The sequence below is a fragment of the Ranitomeya imitator genome, chromosome 3, assembly GCF_032444005.1.
Source record: "Ranitomeya imitator isolate aRanImi1 chromosome 3, aRanImi1.pri, whole genome shotgun sequence".
NCBI classification, from domain to species: Eukaryota; Metazoa; Chordata; class Amphibia; order Anura; family Dendrobatidae; genus Ranitomeya; species Ranitomeya imitator.
In genome coordinates this window covers 396,082,811-396,102,098 of record NC_091284.1, presented here as the reverse complement: position 1 = coordinate 396,102,098, position 19,288 = coordinate 396,082,811, and the positions used below count along the sequence as shown (strand labels likewise).

Sequence of the window (19,288 nt, the reverse complement as noted above, 5' to 3'; positions counted from 1 at the left end):
CAATGTGATGTGCCATTTAATACCTTCATGACAAGGTGATTTTCAATTTTTTTTTATCTTCCCCTTCTTCCAAGACCATTACTTTTTAATTTTCCTGTCCACACAGTCACTTCATCCATGGCTGTTAAACCCTTCACAACCTTTGACGTACCTATACGCGATTGCAGCCGGGAACTCCGCTTACGTCATAGCCGAGCCCTGGCTGTCACTGGCAGGAGCGGTGGACACACTGCCTCTGGCTATTTAACCTTCTAAATTCCACAATCGATATCGATCACAGCATTTAGGAGGCTAGGAGAGGGTCCCCTCCCCATTCAATCTGCGCCTCTGTGACATCATCACAAGGGCCCAGTCGTTGTCATGGCAAACATACAGGTCTGCCAGCTATGGGAGCGTGTTTAGACCATGCCAAGAGCATGATATAAGAGGTTTCTGTCAGTGCAACACTGTCGGGTATAATGCATTGCAATCCATTATGCCAGCAATAAGACTAATCTACTATATAATTGTCTAAGGGTCACTTCCGTCTTTCTGTCTGTCTGTCCTTCTGTCTGTCACGGAAATCCCAAGTCGCTGATTGGTCGCGGCAAAACAGCCACGACCAATCAGCGACGGGCGCAGTCCGACGGCAACATGGCCGCTCCTTCCTCCCCGCAGTCAGTGCCCGCTCCATACTCCCCTCCAGTCAGCGCTCACACAGGGTTAATGGCAGCGCTAATGGACCGCGTTATGCCGCAAGTTGTGAATTCTGTGGCAGAGCTCCCTCCTGTGGTCACAAGTGGTACTTCGGCTGATTCTCTCTGTGAGCTTCTGTTGGTGGAGGGAAGTGGTACTGCGGCTTCTGAGTTTCCTCCCTCAGGTGATCTGGTGAGGTCGTTAGGTGCTTCTCTACTTAACTCCACCTAATGCTTTGATCCTGGCTTCCTGTCAATGTTCCAGTGTTGGACTTGCTTTTCCCTGGATCATTCCTGTGGCCTGCTGCTCTGCATAGCTAAGTTCTTCTTTGCTATTTGTTTGCTATTTTTTCTGTCCAGCTTGTCTAATTTGTTGCTGGAAGCTCTGGGACGCAAAGGGTGTACCTCCGTGCCGTTAGTTCGGTACGGAGGGTCTTTTTGCCCCTTTGCGTGGTTTTCTTTAGGGTTTTGTGTAGACCGCAAAGTTACCTTTTCTATCCTCGATCTGTTAAGAAAGTCGGGCCTCACTTTGCTGAATCTATTTCATCTCTACGTTTGTCTTTTCATCTTAACTCACAGTCATTATATGTGGGGGGCTGCCTTTTCCTTTGGGGTATTTCTCTGAGGCAAGGTAGGCTTATTTTCTATCTTCAGGCTAGTTAGTTTCTCAGGCTGTGCCGAGTTGCATAGGCAGAGTTAGGCGCAATCCACGGCTGCTTCTAGTGTTGTTTGGAGAGGATTAGGGATTGCGGTCTGCAGAGTTCCCACGTCTCAGAGCTCGTTCTATGATTTTGGGTTATTGTCAGATCACTGTATGTGCTCTGACCGCTATGTCCATTGTAGTACTGAATTGCCTTTCATAACAGTACAGGAAGCCAAAAGTACTAATGATTCTCAATAGAGGGAAAAAAGAAGTTCTGAGACCATTTTTTTTCTTTGCACTGTGTTTTGCCTTTTTTTTCCCCTAGACATTTGGTTGGTTCAGTACACAGGTGTAGCGATGGACATTAGAAGTCTGTCTTCATTTGTGGATCAGCTCTCGGCAAGAGTACAAAAGATTCAAGACACTATTGATCAGAAAGCTATGTTGGAACCAAGAATTCCTATTCCTGATTTGTTTTTTGGAGATAGAACTAAGTTTCTGCGTTTCAAAAATAATTGTAAATTATTTCTGGCCTTGAAACCTCGCTCCTCTGGTGATCCAGTTCAACAGGTTTTGATTGTTATTTCTTTTTTGCGCGGCGACCCTCAGGACTGGGCATTTTCTCTTGCGCCAGGAGATCCTGCATTGAGTAATATCGATGCGTTTTTCCTGGCGCTCGGATTGCTGTACGATGAACCTAATTGAGTGGATCAGGCAGAGAAAAATTTGCTGGCTCTTTGTCAGGGTCAGGATGAGATAGAGGTATATTGTCAGAAATTTAGAAAGTGGTCCGTGCTCACTCAATGGAATGAATCTGCGCTGGCAGCTATGTTCAGAAAGGGTCTCTCTGAAGCCCTTAAGGATGTCATGGTGGGATTTCCTATGCCTGCTGGTTTGAATGAGTCTATGTCTTTGGCCATTCAGATCGGTCGACGCTTGCGTGAGCGTAAATCTGTGCACCATTTGGCGGTATTACCTGAGCTTAAACCTGAGCCTATGCAGTGCGATAGGACTTTGACCAGAGTTAAACGGCAAGAACACAGACGTCTGAATGGGCTGTGTTTCTACTGTGGTGATTCCACTCATGCTATCTCTGATTGTCCTAAGCGCACTAAGCGGTTCGCTAGGTCTGCCACCATTGGTACGGTACAGTCAAAATTTCTTCTGTCCGTTACCTTGATCTGCTCTTTGTCATCGTATTCTGTCATGGCATTTGTGGATTCAGGCGCTGCCCTGAATTTGATGGACTTGGAGTATGCTAAGCGTTGTGGGTTTCTCTTAGAGCCCTTGCAGTGTCCTATTCCATTGAGAGGTATTGATGCCACGCCTTTGGCCAAGAATAAGCCTGAATACTGGACACCGCTGACCATGTGCATGGCTCCTGCACATCAGGAGGTTATTCGCTTTCTGGTGTTGCATAATCTGCATGATGTGGTCGTGTTGGGGTTGCCATGGCTACAAGCCCATAATCCAGTATTAGATTGGAAATCCATGTCGGTGTCCAGCTGGGGTTGTCAGGGGGTACATGGTGATGTTCCATTTCTGTCAATTTCGTCATCCACCCCTTTTGAGGTTCCAGAGTTCTTGTCTGATTACCGGGATGTATTTGATGAGCCCAAGTCCGATGCCCTACCTCCGCATAGGGATTGTGATTGTGCTATCAATTTGATTCCTGGTTGTAAATTTCCAAAAGGTCGACTGTTTAATTTATCCGTGCCTGAGCACGCCGCTATGCGCAGTTATGTGAAGGAGTCCCTGGAGAAGGGGCATATTCGCCCGTCATCGTCACCATTAGGAGCAGGGTTCTTTTTTGTAGCCAAGAAGGATGGTTCGCTGAGACCTTGTATAGATTACCGCCTTCTAAATAAGATCACGGTTAAATTTCAGTACCCCTTGCCATTGTTATCTGATTTGTTTGCTCGGATTAAGGGGGCTAGTTGGTTTACCAAGATAGATCTTCGTGGTGCATATAATCTGGTGCGAATCAGGCGAGGAGATGAATGGAAAACTGCATTTAATACGCCCGAGGGTCATTTTGAGTATCTAGTGATGCCATTCGGACTTGCCAATGCTCCATCAGTGTTTCAGTCCTTTATGCATGACATCTTCCGAGAGTACCTGGATAAATTCCTGATTGTGTACTTGGATGACATTTTGATCTTCTCGGATGATTGGGAGTCTCATGTGAAGCAGGTCAGAACAGTTTTTCAGGTCCTGCGTGCTAATTCTTTGTTTGTGAAGGGATCAAAGTGTCTCTTTGGTGTGCAGAAGGTTTCATTTTTGGGGTTCATCTTTTCCCCTTCTACTATCGAGATGGATCCTGTTAAGGTCCAAGCCATCCATGATTGGACTCAGCCGACATCTCTGAAAAGTCTGCAAAAGTTCCTGGGCTTTGCTAATTTTTATCGTCGCTTCATCTGCAATTTTTCTAGTATTGCCAAACCATTGACCGATTTGACCAAGAAGGGTGCTGATTTGGTGAATTGGTCTTCTGCTGCTGTGGAAGCTTTTCAAGACTTGAAGCGTCGTTTTTCTTCTGCCCCTGTGTTGTGTCAACCAGATGTTTCTCTTCCGTTCCAGGTCGAGGTTGATGCTTCTGAGATTGGAGCAGGGGCTGTTTTGTCGCAGAGAGGTTCTGATTGCTCAGTGATGAAACCATGCGCTTTTTTTTCCAGGAAGTTTTCGCCTGCTGAGCGAAATTATGATGTGGGCAACCGAGAGTTGCTGGCCATGAAGTGGGCATTCGAGGAGTGGCGTCATTGGCTTGAAGGAGCTAAGCATCGCGTGGTGGTATTGACTGATCATAAGAACTTGACTTATCTTGAGTCTGCTAAGCGGTTGAATCCTAGACAGGCTCGTTGGTCGCTGTTTTTTGCCCGTTTTGACTTTGTGATTTCGTACCTTCCGGGCTCTAAAAATGTGAAGGCGGATGCTCTGTCTAGAAGTTTTGTGCCCGACTCTCCGGGTTTGTCTGAGCCGGCGGGTATCCTCAGGGAAGGAGTAATTGTGTCTGCCATCTCCCCTGATTTGCGGCGGGTGCTGCAAAAATTTCAGGCTAATAAACCTGATCGTTGTCCAGCGGAGAGACTGTTTGTCCCTGATAGGTGGACCAATAATAATAATATATAATAATAATTTTTATTTATATAGCGCCAACATATTCCGCAGCGCTTTACAAATTATAGAGGGGACTTGTACAGACAATAGACATTACAGCATAACAGAAATACAGTTCAAAACAGATACCAGGAGGAGTGAGGGCCCTGCTCGCAAGCTTACAAACTATGGGGAAAAGGGGAGACACGAAAGGTGGATGGTAACAATTGCTTTAGTTATTCGGACCAGCTATAGTGTAAGGCTCAGGTGTTCATGTAAAGCTGCATGAACCAGTTAACTGCCTAAGTATGTAGCAGTACAGACACAGAGGGCTAATACTGCATAAAGTGTATGAGAACATGATGCGAGGAACCTTTTTTTTTTTTATTATAAATAGGCCACACAGGGATCGTTAGGTTAATGCATTGAGGCGGTAGGCCAGTCTGAACAAATGAGTTTTTAGGGCACGCTTAAAACTGTGGGGATTGGGGATTAATCGTATTAACCTAGGTAGTGCATTCCAAAGAATCGGCGCAGCACGTGTAAAGTCTTGGAGACGGGAGTGGGAGGTTCTGATTATTGAGGATGCTAACCTGAGGTCATTAGCGGAGCGGAGGGCACGGGTAGGATGGTAGACTGATACCAGGGAGGAGATGTAGGGTGGTGCTGAGCCATGGAGTGCTTTGTGGATGAGGGTAGTAGTTTTGTACTGGATTCTGGAGTGGATGGGTAACCAGTGTAATGACTGGCACAGGGTAGAGGCATCGGTGTAACGGTTGGTGAGGAATATGATCCTGGCTGCAGCATTCAGGACAGATTGGAGCGGGGAGAGTTTTGCAAGAGGGAGGCCGATTAGTAGAGAGTTACAATAGTCCAGACGAGAATGAATAAGTGAAACAGTCAGAGTTTTTGCAGAGTCGAAAGTAAGAAAAGGGCGAATTCTAGAAATGTTTTTGAGATGCAGGTAAGAAGAGCGAGCCAGTGATCGGATGTAGTAATAAAGTTATCTCTGAGGTTCATTGTTTGGTGTTGGCTGGTCATCCTGGAATCTTTGGTACCAGAGAGTTGGTGGCTAGATCCTTTTGGTGGCCGTCTCTGTCGCGGGATGTGCGTGTTTTTGTGCAGTCCTGTGGGATTTGTGCTCGGGCTAAGCCCTGCTGTTCTCGTGCCAGTGGGTTGCTTTTGCCCTTGCCGGTCCCGAAGAGGCCTTGGACACATATCTCTATGGATTTTATTTCTGATCTTCCCGTTTCTCAAAAGATGTCAGTCATTTGGGTGGTCTGTAATCGCTTTTCTAAGATGGTCCATCTGGTACCCTTGTCTAAATTGCCTTCCTCCTCTGATTTGGTGCCATTGTTCTTCCAGCATGTGGTTCGTTTACATGGCATTCCAGAGAATATCGTTTCTGACAGAGGTTCCCAGTTTGTTTCAAGGTTTTGGCGAGCCTTTTGTGGTAGGATGGGCATTGACTTGTCTTTTTCCTCGGCTTTCCATCCTCAGACTAATGGCCAGACCGAACGAACCAATCAGACCTTGGAAACATATCTGAGATGCTTTGTTTCTGCCGATCAGGATGACTGGGTGTCCTTTTTGCCTTTGGCTGAGTTCGCCCTTAATAATCGGGCTAGCTTGGCTACCTTGGTTTCGCCATTTTTCTGCAATTCTGGGTTCCATCCTCGTTTCTCTTCAGGACAGGTTGAGTCTTCGGACTGTCCTGGTGTGGATGCTGTGTTGGACAGGTTGCAGCAGATTTGGACTCATGTAGTGGACAATTTGACCTTGTCCCAGGAGAAGGCTCAACGTTTCGCTAATCGCAGACGCCGTGTGGGTCCCCGACTTCGTGTTGGGGATCTGGTTTGGTTATCTTCTCGTCATATTCCTATGAAGGTTTCCTCTCCTAAGTTTAAACCTCGTTTCATTGGTCCATATAGGATTTCTGAGGTTCTTAATCCTGTGTCTTTTCGTCTGACCCTTCCAGATTATTTTTCCATACATAACGTATTCCATAGGTCATTGTTGCGGAGATACGTGGCACCTATGGTCCCATCTGTTGATCCTCCTGCCCCGGTTTTGGTGGAGGGGGAATTGGAGTATATTGTGGAGAAGATTTTGGATTCTCGTGTTTCTAGACGGAAACTCCAGTATCTGGTTAAATGGAAGGGTTATGCTCAGGAAGATAATTCCTGGGTTTTTGCCTCTGATGTCCATGCTCCCGATCTTGTTCGTGCCTTTCATGTGGCTCATCCTGGTCGGCCTGGGGGCTCTGGTGAGGGTTCGGTGACCCCTCCTCAAGGGGGGGGTACTGTTGTGAATTCTGTGGCAGAGCTCCCTCCTGTGGTCACAAGTGGTACTTCGGCTGATTCTCTCTGTGAGCTTCTGTTGGTGGAGGGAAGTGGTACTGCGGCTTCTGAGTTTCCTCCCTCAGGTGATCTGGTGAGGTCGTTAGGTGCTTCTCTACTTAACTCCACCTAATGCTTTGATCCTGGCTTCCTGTCAATGTTCCAGTGTTGAACTTGCTTTTTTCTGGATCATTCCTGTGGCCTGCTGCTCTGCATAGCTAAGTTCTTCTTTGCTATTTGTTTGCTATTTTTTCTGTCCAGCTTGTCTAATTTGTTGCTGGAAGCTCTGGGACGCAAAGGGTGTACCTCCGTGCCGTTAGTTCGGTACGGAGGGTCTTTTTGCCCCCTTTGCGTGGTTTTCTTTAGGGTTTTGTGTAGACCGCAAAGTTACCTTTTCTATCCTCGATCTGTTAAGAAAGTCGGGCCTCACTTTGCTGAATCTATTTCATCTCTACGTTTGTCTTTTCATCTTAACTCACAGTCATTATATGTGGGGGGCTGCCTTTTCCTTTGGGGTATTTCTCTGAGGCAAGGTAGGCTTATTTTCTATCTTCAGGCTAGTTAGTTTCTCAGGCTGTGCCGAGTTGCATAGGCAGAGTTAGGCGCAATCCACGGCTGCCCCTAGTGTTATTTGGAGAGGATTAGGGATTGCGGTCTGCAGAGTTCCCACGTCTCAGAGCTCGTTCTATGATTTTGGGTTATTGTCAGATCACTGTATGTGCTCTGACCGCTATGTCCATTGTAGTACTGAATTGCCTTTCATAACAGCCGCGGTGTAACGCACTCCATTAACGCTGCTATTAACCCAGTGTGACCATCTTTTTTACTATTGATGCTGCCTATGCAGCATCAGTAGTAAAAAGATCCAATGTTAAAAATAATAAAAAATAAAAAATCATTATATACTCACCGTCCGTCGGCCCCCGGATGCAGCCCAGGCCTTTCCCGCTCTTCGCGACGCTCGGGTCCATGCAATGCGGTCTCGCGAGATGATGACGTGCGGTCTCGCGAAACCGCTACGTCATCATCTCGCGAGACCGCAATGCACTCTAGGGAGTGACCGGCACAGTCCGGCCGCTGCCGATTTAGCTTACAAATACTGAGGTAAAAATACTGAGCAAATAACGAGGTCTAATACAGGAGGAGATGACACACAGGTATATACTACATACAGGAGAGATGACATACAGGTACATACTATATACAGGAGAGATGACACACAGATATATACTATGTACAGGAGGAGATGACACACAGATATATACTATATACAGGAGGAGATGACATACAGGTATATACTATATACAGGGGAGATGACATACAGGTATATACTATATACAGGAGCAGATGACCTACAGGTATATACTATATACAGGAGGAGATGACACACAGGTATATACTATATACAGGAGCAGATGACCTACAGGTATATACTATATACAGGAGGAGATGACACACAGGTATATACTATATACAGGAGCATATGACCTACAGGTATATACTATATACATGAGGAGATGACACACAGGTATATACTATATACAGGAGCAGATGACCTACAGGTATATACTATATACAGAAGGAGATGACATACAGGTATATGCTATATAGAAGATGACATACACGTATATACTATATACAGGAGGAGATGACACACAGGTATATACTATATACAGGAGGAGATGACATACAGGTATATACTATATATAGGAGGAGATGACATACAGGTATATACTATATACAGGGGAGATGACACACAGCAGGTATATACTATATACAGGGGAGATGACATACAGGTATATACTATATACAGGAGATGACATACAGGTGTATACTATATATAAGGGAGATGACAAACATGTATATACTGAGGTGAAAATGAGAGGTGTGAGGTGAAAATGAAAAGGTGTGATTGCAAAATGAGAGGAGCGAGGGAAAATAGTGGAGTGATCGGAAAATGACAGATGTGAGGTCGAAATGACAAGTATTAGGGGGGAATGAGAGGAGTGAGGGAGAAAATAAGAGGAGTGAGGGGGAAAATGAGAGATGTGAGGGGGAAAATGAGAGATGTGAGGGGGAAAATGAGAGATGTGAGGGGGAAAATGCGAGATGTGAAGGGGAAAATTAAAGATGTGATGGGGAAATAAGAGAAGTGAGGTGCTATAACTAACCACAGATATTTACTATGCCCAGGCAACGCCCGGGCTCTTCAGCTAGTCTAATATATAAAGCTGAATGTGTGTGTGTATGTGTATGTATGTATGTATGTCCGGGATTGGCATCTGCACCGTCGCAGCTACAGCCACAAAATTTTGCACAGTCACACGTCTGGACCCCGAGAGCGTCATAGGCTATGTTGTGAGGTGAAATTTTAACCCCGCGCGTTCCAATTCACCAAACAATTTTGCCCCTATCTACATAATGGGGAAAAAAGTGAAAGGAAAGTGTTGGAGGCGTCGCAGCTACAGACACAAAATTTTGCACAGTCACACGTCTGGACCCTGAGAGCGTCATAGGCTATGTTGTGAGGTGAAATTTTAACCCCGCGCTTTCCAATTCACCAAACAATTTTGCCCCTATCTACATAATGGGGAAAAAGTGAAAGGAAAAGTGTTGGAGGCAAATTGACAGCTGCCAGATGTGAACAAGAGGGACTTAAAGAATGAGAGCGATGGCGCCAAAGAGTATATACCGTACAGTTGCTAAGGTGGGGCCCCTACATGGGATACTCACCACACACGGGGATATGAACACACACACAAAATGTGCTTGAACACATATCACCCTCAGCACACATTTCACCACACATACACCAACCTCGCCACATAAAAATCGAAACACAAAAGTCGCCGCTCAAAACTCGCCACACGCAAAACTCACCACATGCAAAAACTAGGCTCACGCAAAACTCGCCACAAGTGCAAAACTCACCTCATGGAAAACTCGCCACACGCAAAACTTGCACACGTGGAAAAATTGCCACATGCACAAAAGTTGCAACACATGCAAAAGTTGCCTCACACAAAACTTGCACATACTCAAAAGGTACTACACATAAAACTCACCACGCGCAAAACTCGCCATGCGCAAAACTTGCTGCACACAACTTGCTACACTAACCTGTCACATGCAACTCGACACACAAAAAGTTGCTACTCGCATGTTGCCACACAAAACTCATCTCACAAAAGTCGCTACATGCATTTCGCCACATGCAACTCAACACACACAACTTGACAAACGAAACTCGCCCTAAAACACAAACAAGTCTGCTATTATCTTTCAAAAATAAAAATCATACAGGTATATGCTATATAGAAGATGACATACAGGTATATACTATATACAGGAGGAGATGACACACAGATATATACTATATACAGGAGGAGATGACATACAGGTATATACTATATATAGAAGGAGAAGACATACAGGTATATACTATATATAGGAGGAGATGACATACAGGTATATACTATATACAGGGGAGATGACACACAGCAGGTATATACTATATACAGGGGAGATGACAAACAGGTATATACTATATACAGGGGAGATGACAAACAGGTATATACTATATACAGGAGATGACATACAGGTGTATACTATATATAAGGGAGATGACAAACATGTATATACTGAGCTGAAAATGAGAGGTGTGAGGTGAAAATGAAAAGGTGTGATTGCAAAATGAGAGGAGTGAGGGAAAATAGCGGAGTGATCGGAAAATGACAGATGTGAGGTCGAAATGACAAGTGTTAGGGGGGAATGAGAGGAGTGAGGGAGAAAATGAGAGGTGTGAGGGAGAAAATGAGAGATGTGAGGGGGAAAATGAAAGATTTGATTGAGAAAATGAGAGGCGTGATGGGAAAATAAGAGAAGTGAGGTGCTATAACTAACCACAGATATTTACTATGCCCAGGCAACCCCGGGCTCTTCAGCTAGTATCTATATATATATCTACTATATACCGTATATACTCGAGTATAAGCCGAGATTTTCAGCCCTCTGCCTGATCAGTCAGTGCGGAGAAATGCCAGGACAAGACGCCGGGAGCTGCAAGCAAGAGAAGTGAGTATGGCTTCTTTTTTTTTTTATTGCAGCAGCAGCAATGGCAGAGCTTTCTATGGTACATCAATGGGGCAATAATGAACAGTGCAGAGCACTATATGGCACAGCTATGGGACAAAAATGAACGTTGCAGAGCACTATATGGCACAGCTATGGGACAAGAATGAACGGTGCAGAGCACTATATGGCACAGCTATGGGGCAATAATGAACGGTGCAGAGCACTATATGGCAAAACTATGGGGCAATAATGAACGGTGCAGAGCACTATATGGCAGAGCTATGGGGCAATAATGAACGGTGCAGAGCACTATATGGCACAGCTATGGGGCAATAATGAACGGTGCAGAGCACTATATGGCAGAGCTATGGGGCAAAAATGAACGGTGCAGAGCACTATATGGCACAGCTATGGGGCAAGAATGAACGGTGCAGAGCACTATATGGCACAGCTATGGGGCAATAATGAACGGTGCAGAGCACTATATGGCACAGCTATGGGGCAATAATGAACGGTGCAGAGCACTATATGGCACAGCTATGGGGCAATAATGAACGGTGCAGAGCACTATATGGCACAGCTATGGGGCAAAAATGAACGGTGCAGAGCACTATATGGCACAGCTATGGGGCAATAATGAACGGTGCAGGGCACTATAATGCACAGCTATGGGGCAAGAATGAACGGTGCAGAGCACTATATGGCACAGCTATGGGGCAAGAATGAACGGTGCAGAGCACTATATGGCACAGTTGTGGGGCAATAATGAACGGTGCAGAGCACTATATGGCACAGCTATGGGGCAAAAATGAACGGTGCAGAGCACTATATGGCACAGCTATGGGGCAAGAATGAACGGTGCAGAGCACTATATGGCACAGCTATGGGGCAAGAATGAACGGTGCAGAGCACTATATGGGACCGCTATGGGGCAATAATGAAGGGTGCAGAGCATTGTATATGGGGCATAGCTTTATATGGAGCATCTATGGGGCAATAATGAACTGTATGGAGCATTATATGTGGCACATTTTTATATAGAGCATCTTATGGGCCCATCATGAACTGTATGGAGCATTATATGGGGCAGTCAGTGTCCCCGGCGCTCCGCTCCCCGCAGTCAGTGTCCCTGGCGCTCCGCTCCCCGCAGTCAGTGTCCCCGGCGCTCCGCTCCCCGCAGTCAGTGTCCCCGGCGCTCCGCTGCTTACTCCCCGCAGTCAGTGTCCCCGGCGCCCGCTCCATACTCCCCTCCGGTCACCGCTAACACAGGGTTAATGCCGGCGGTAACGGACCGCTTTATGCCACGGGTAACGCATTCCGTTACCGCCGCTATTAACCCTGTGTGTCCCCAACCTTTTACTATTGATGCTGCCTATGCGGCATCAATAGTAAAAAAAAAGTAATGTTATAATTAGTAAAAAAACAAAAAACCTGCTATACTCACCCTCCGTTGTCCGCTGAGGCGCTCGCGCCTGCCGCCATCTTCCTTTCCCAGCGGTGCTTTGCGAAATTATCCAGAAGACCTAGCGGTCTCGTGAGACCGCTAAGTCATATGGGTAATTTCGCAAAGCATCCTGGGAACGCAAGATGTGCCCATCTGCACAGCGCCGTTGGATCCCAGGAGGCAGAGAGACGGGACGCTGAGGAGCAGCGACCAGAATGTTGAGAATGTTAAACTACAAGGGGCCCTCGGATCGTTAGGTGAGTATGTTTATTTTTTATTTTTTTAACCTGTGACATACGTGGCTCGGTAATATACTACGTAGCTGGGCAATATACTACGTGGCTCTGTGCTGTATACTTTAAGGCTGGGCAATATACAACATGGCTCTGTGCTGTATACTACGTGGCTGGACAATATACTACGTGGCTGGACAATATACTATGTGGCTCTGCTGTATACTACGTGGCTGACCAATATACTACGTCACTGCAATATACTACGTGGCTCTGTGCTGTATACTACGTGGCTGGGCAATATACTACGCGGCTGGGCAATATACTACGTCGCTGGGCAATATACTACGTGGCTGGGAAATATACTACGTGGCTGCGCAATATACTACGTGGCTCTGCTGTATACTACGTGACTGGGCAATATACTACGTGGCTGGCCAATATACTACGTGGCTGGCCAATATACTACGTGACTGGGCAATATACTACGTGGCTGAGCAATATACTACGTGACTGGGCAATATACTACGTGGCTGAGCAATATACTACGTGGCTGGGCAATATACTACGTCACTGGGCAGTATACTACGTCGATGGGCAATATACTTCGTCGCTGGGCAATATACTACGTCGATGGGCAATATACTACGTCGATGGGCAGTATACTACGTGGCTTGGCAATATACTACGTCGCTGGGCAATATACTACGTTGATGGGCAATGTACTACGTGGCTGGGCAATATACTACGTGGCTGGGCAATATACTACGTCGCTGGGCAATATACTGCGTCGCTGGGCAATATACTACGTTGATGGGCAATATACTACGTGGCTGGGCAATATACTACGTGGCTGGGGAATATACTACGTGGCTGGACAATATACTACGTGGACATGCATTTTCTAGAATACCCGATGCGTTAGAATCGGGCCACCATCTAGTATACTATATAATTGTCTAAGGGTCACTTCCGTCTTTCTGTCTGTCCTTCTGTCTGTCTGTGTGTCACGGATATTCATTGGTCGTGGCCTCTGTCTGTCATGGAAATCACGTCATGTGACCGCGACGTCATCACAGGTCCTGCGCTCATACCAACCCTGGGACCGGAAGCTGCCGCGTGCACCGCACACAGGCGCCAGGACTACAAGGGGCCTTCGGAAGGTGAGTATATGTTTATTTTTTTATTTTAAGTCTTTTTTAACCTGTTACATACGTGGCTGGGCAATATACTACGTGGCTGGGCAATATACTACGTGACTGGCCAATATACTACGTAACTGGGCAATATACTACGTGTCTGTGCTGTATACTACGTGGCTCTGTGCTGTATACTACGTCGCTGTGCAATATACTACGTGGCTGGGCAATATACTACGTGGCTGGGCAATATACTACGTCACTGGGCAATATACTACGTGATTGGGCAATATACTACGTGACTGGGCAATATACTACGTGACTGGGCAATATACTACGTGACTGGGCAATATACTACGTGACTGGGCAATATACTACGTCGCTGGGCAATATACTACGTAGCTGGGCAATATAGTACGTGACTGGGCAATATACTACGTGGCTGGGCAATATACTACGTGGGCTGTGCAATATACTACGTGGACATGCATATTCTAGAATACCCGATGCGTTAGAATCGGGCCACCATCTAGTCTATATACATAATTGTCTAAGGGTCACTTCCGTCTGTTTGTCTGTCCTTCTGTCACGGTTATTCGTTCGCTGATTGGTCTCGGCAGCTGCCTGTCATGGCTGCTGCGACCAATCAGCGACGGCCACAGTCCGATTAGTCCCTCCCCTACTCCCCTGCACTCACTGCCCGGCGCCCGCTCCGTAATCCCCTCCACTCACTGCTCACACAGGGTTAATGGCAGCGGTAACGGCCCGCGGTGTAACGCGCTTTGTTACCGCTGCTATTTATCCTGTGTCCCCCCAACTATTTACTATTGATGCTGCCTATGCAGCATCAATAGTAAAAATGTCATGTTAAAAATAAAAAAAAATAAACCTGCTATACTCATCCTCCGCTGCCTTTCTCGCTCTTCGCCACGCTCCCGGGACCGCTCCACTGCAAGCGGCAGCATCCAGTGAGGTCCCGTCCCAGGGCTGGTGTGCGACAAGGACCTGCCGTGACGTCACGGTCATGTGACCGCGACGTCATCATAGGTCCTGCTCACACCAGCCCTGGGAGCGTCGGAAGCTGCCGCTTGCAGTGGAGCGATCCCGGGAGCGTGGCGAGGAGCGAGAAAGGCGGCGGATGGTAAGTATAGCAGGACTTCAAAGGGCTATAGGTGAGTATATGTTTTTTTTTTTTTAAAGTCTCTATACTACGTTGCTCTGTGCTGGCCAATATACTACGTGAGTGGGCAAAATACTATGTGGCTGGGCAATATACTATGTGGCTAGGCAATATACTGCGTGGCTGGGCAATATACTGCGTGGCTGGGCAATATACTATGTGGCTGGGCAATATACTACGTGGCTGAGCAATATACTACATGACTGGGCTATATACTACGTGGCTGGGCAATATACTACGTGGTTGGGCAATATACTACGTGGCTGGGCAATATACTACGTGGCTGGGCAATATACTACATCGCTGGGCAATATACTACGTCGCTGGTCAATATACTACGTGGCCATGCATATTCTAGAATACCCGATGCGTTAGAATCGGGCCACCATCTAGTATATATATAATCGTCTAAGGGGTACTTACGTCTGTTTGTCTGTCTGTCTTTCTGTCTGCTTGTCTGTAACGGAAATCTCGCTTCGTTGATTGGTAACGGCCGGTAGGCCGCGACCAATCAGCAACAGGCTTAGTCTGGCCGCGAATTGGCCCTTCCATACTCTCCTCAAGTCAGTGCCCCCTCCCTACTCCCCTCCAGTCATTGCCAGTGTGTCGCCCCATCCGGACCAACTTTTTACTATTGATGCTGCCTATGCAGCATCAATAGTAAAAAGATATAATGTTAAAAATAATTAAAAAAAATAAAAAATTGTGCTATTCTCACCTTCCGACGTCCACTCATGCGTGCGATGCTACCGCCAGCTTCCGTTCCCAGTGATGCATTGCGAAATTACCCAGATGACTTAGCGGTCTCGCGGACCGCTAAGTCATCTGGGTAATTTTGCAATGCATCACTGGGAATGGAAGCTGGCGGCAGCATCGCGCGCATTGGGACAGCTTCGTTGGACGCCGGAGGGTGAGTATATAACTTTTTTATTTTAATTTTATTTAAAAACTGGGATATGGTCCCCACACTGCTATATACCGCGTGGCCTGTGTTATATACTGCGTGGCCTGTGTTATATACTATGTGGGCTGTGTTATATACTACGTGGGCTGTGTTATATACTACGTGGACTGTGCTATATATTACGTGGGCTGTGTTATATACTGCCTGGCTGCTATATACTACGTGGGCAGTGTTATATACTGTGTGGGCTGTGTTATATACTGCGTGGCCTGTGTTATATATTACGTGGGCTGTATTATATACTACGTGGGCTTTGCTATATATTACATGGGCTGTGTTATATACTGCCTAACTGCTATATACTACGTGGGCAGTGTTATATACTATATGGGCAGTGTTATATACTGCGTGGGCTGTGTTATATACTACGTGGCCTGTGTTATATATTGCGTGGGCTGTGCTATATATTACGTGGGCTGTGTTATATTCTGCGTGAGCTGTGTTATATACTACTTGGCTGCTATATACTACGTGGCTGTGCTATATACTACATGGCTGTCTGTGTTACGTGAGCTGTGCTTTAAACTGCAGCTGCTATATACTTTGTGGCTGCTATATACTGTGGCTGTCCTATTTACTGGAAAAACAAAATTCAGCTCACCATACCAACATTCCCAGGAGCTCGGAGCACGGAACCGCTGTGTCTGGGCGTGGACGAACAGGAAAGAGAAGGAGATCCAGCTCAACGAAATAGTGAAAAATCCATAGTTTATTTCACTTAAAATATAGTGAAAGGACAAAACATCAGCATACAGAAAAATTAAAACCAAGGTCAACGCGTTTCCGGTGACTAAGCACCCTTAATCATGATCACCGGAAACGCGTTGACCTTGGTTTTAATTTTTCTGTATGCTGATGTTTTGTCCTTTCACTATATTTTAAGTGAAATAAACTATGGATTTTTCACTATTTCGTTGAGCTGGATCTCCTTCTCTTTCCTGTCCTATTTACTACGTGGCTGTGCTATATACTACGTGGCTGTGCTATATACTTCGTGGCTGTCTGTTCTATACTACATGGCTGTGTTATATACTACGTGGCTGTGCTATATACTACGTGGCTGTGCTATATACTACGTGGCTGGCTGTGTTATATACTACGTGGCTGTGTTATACTACGTGGTTGTGCTATATACTACGTGGCTGTGCTAAGCGCAATGTACATACATACATACATATTCTAGAATACCCGATGCGTTAGGATCGGGCCACCATCTAGTATATGTATATATACAGTTAGGGCCAGAAATATTTGGACAGTGACACAATTTTCGCGAGTTGGGCTCTGCATGCCACCACATTGGATTTGAAATGAAACCTCTACAACAGAATTCAAGTGCAGATTGTAACGTTTAATTTGAAGGGTTGAACAAAAATATCTGATAGAAAATGTAGGAATTGTACACATTTCTTTACAAACACTCCACATTTTAGGAGGTCAAAAGTAATTGGACAAATAAACATAACCCAAACAAAATCTTTTTATTTTCAATATTTTGTTGCAAATCCTTTGGAGGCAATCACTGCCTTAAGTCTGGAACCCATGGACATCACCAAACGCTGGGTTTCCTCCTTCTTAATGCTTTGCCAGGCCTTTACAGCCGCAGCCTTCAGGTCTTGCTTGTTTGTGGGTCTTTCCGTCTTAAGTCTGGATTTGAGCAAGTGAAATGCATGCTCAATTGGGTTTAGATCTGGAGATTGACTTGGCCATTGCAGAATGTTCCACTTTTTGGCACTCATGAACTCCTGGGTAGCTTTGGCTGTATGCTTGGGGTCATTGTCCATCTGTACTATGAAGCGCCGTCCAATCAACTTTGCAGCATTTGGCTGAATCTGGGCTGAAAGTATATCCCGGTACACTTCAGAATTCATCCGGCTACTCTTGTCTGCTCTTATGTCATCAATAAACACAAGTGACCCAGTGCCATTGAAAGCCATGCATGCCCATGCCATCACGTTGCCTCCACCATGTTTTACAGAGGATGTGGTGTGCCTTGGATCATGTGCCGTTCCCTTTCTTCTCCAAACTTTTTTCTTCCCATCATTCTGGTACAGGTTGATCTTTGTCTCATCTGTCCATAGAATACTTTTCCAGAACTGAGCTGGCTTCTTGAGGTGTTTTTCTGCAAATTTAACTCTGGCCTGTCTATTTTTGGTATTGATGAATGGTTTGCATCTAGATGTGAACCCTTTGTATTTACTGTCATGGAGTCTTCTCTTTACTGTTGACTTAGAGACAGATACATCTACTTCACTGAGAGTGTTCTGGACTTCAGTTGATGTTGTGAACGGGTTCTTCTTCACCAAATTAAGTATGCGGCGATCATCCACCACTGTTGTCATCCGTGGACGCCCAGGCCTTTTTGAGTTCCCAAGCTCACCAGTCAATTCCTTTTTTCTCAGAATGTACCCAACTGTTGATTTTGCTACTCCAAGCATGTCTGCTATCTCTCTGATGGATTTTTTCTTTTTTTTCAGCCTCAGGATGTTCTGCTTCACCTCAATTGAGAGTTCCTTTGACCGCATGTTGTCTGCTCAGAGCAACAGCTTCCAAATGCAAAACCACACACCTGGAATCCACCCCTGACCTTTTAACTACTTAATTGATTACAGGTTAACGAGGGAGACACCTTCAGAGTTAATTGCAGCCCTTAGAGTCCATTGTCCAATTACTTTTGGTCCCTTGAAAAAGAGGACGCTATGCATTACAGAGCTATGATTCCTAAACCCTTTCTCCGATTTGGATGTGGAAACTATCATATTGCAGCTGGGAGTGTGCACTTTCAGCCCATATTATATATATAATTGTATTTCTGAACATGTTTTTGTAAACAGCTAAAATAACAAAACTTGTGTCACTGTCCAAATATTTCTGGCCCTAACTGTATATATATCAGTGACACACATATATGTATATCAGTAAAAAGAAATATGAATGGCACTGAGAAAAACCACTCTTAGTACTCACTGATAAAGGATGAATGAGCTCTGAATGACGGACACATTCCAGAAACCTTCACCTTGCTGGAGGTGCTTGCTATGAAGAAGGTGCATACAGGGTCCAATAAAACAAGAAAAAAGCAGCAACATTCCACTTATTGGTGAAAAAACAACCTTAGTCCTTTATTGCATAATAAAGATCATGGACAAGGTATTACGGGTAAAACAAGTGCAGGTTATGCAGGCAAATGAAGCAGGACGACGGCCGTTTCACGCAATATGCGCTGATCTGGACCTGTAGAAGCGCATATTGCGTGAAACGGCCGTCGTCCTGCTTCATTTGCCTGCATAACCTGCACTTGTTTTACCCGTAATACCTTGTCCATGACCTTTATTATGCAATAAAGGACTAAGGTTGTTTTTTCACCAATAAGTGGAGTGTTGCTGCTTTTTTCTTGTTTTATTGGACAATATATGTATTCTGAGACATAATTCTGAGACATGTTGTCAGAAGTTTATAGAATAAAGGATCAACTTACGTTTTACTCAAAGATATACCTATA

The 19,288-nt window shown here is 45.5% G+C and overlaps 1 protein-coding gene across 1 annotated transcript in view; it reads left to right on the top strand.

Annotated features, from left to right (window-relative positions):
• The window catches only part of SPOCD1 (SPOC domain containing 1), a 176,316-nt gene that overhangs the window by 27,486 nt on the left and 129,542 nt on the right, over window positions 1-19,288 (top strand). The window lies entirely within an intron of this gene.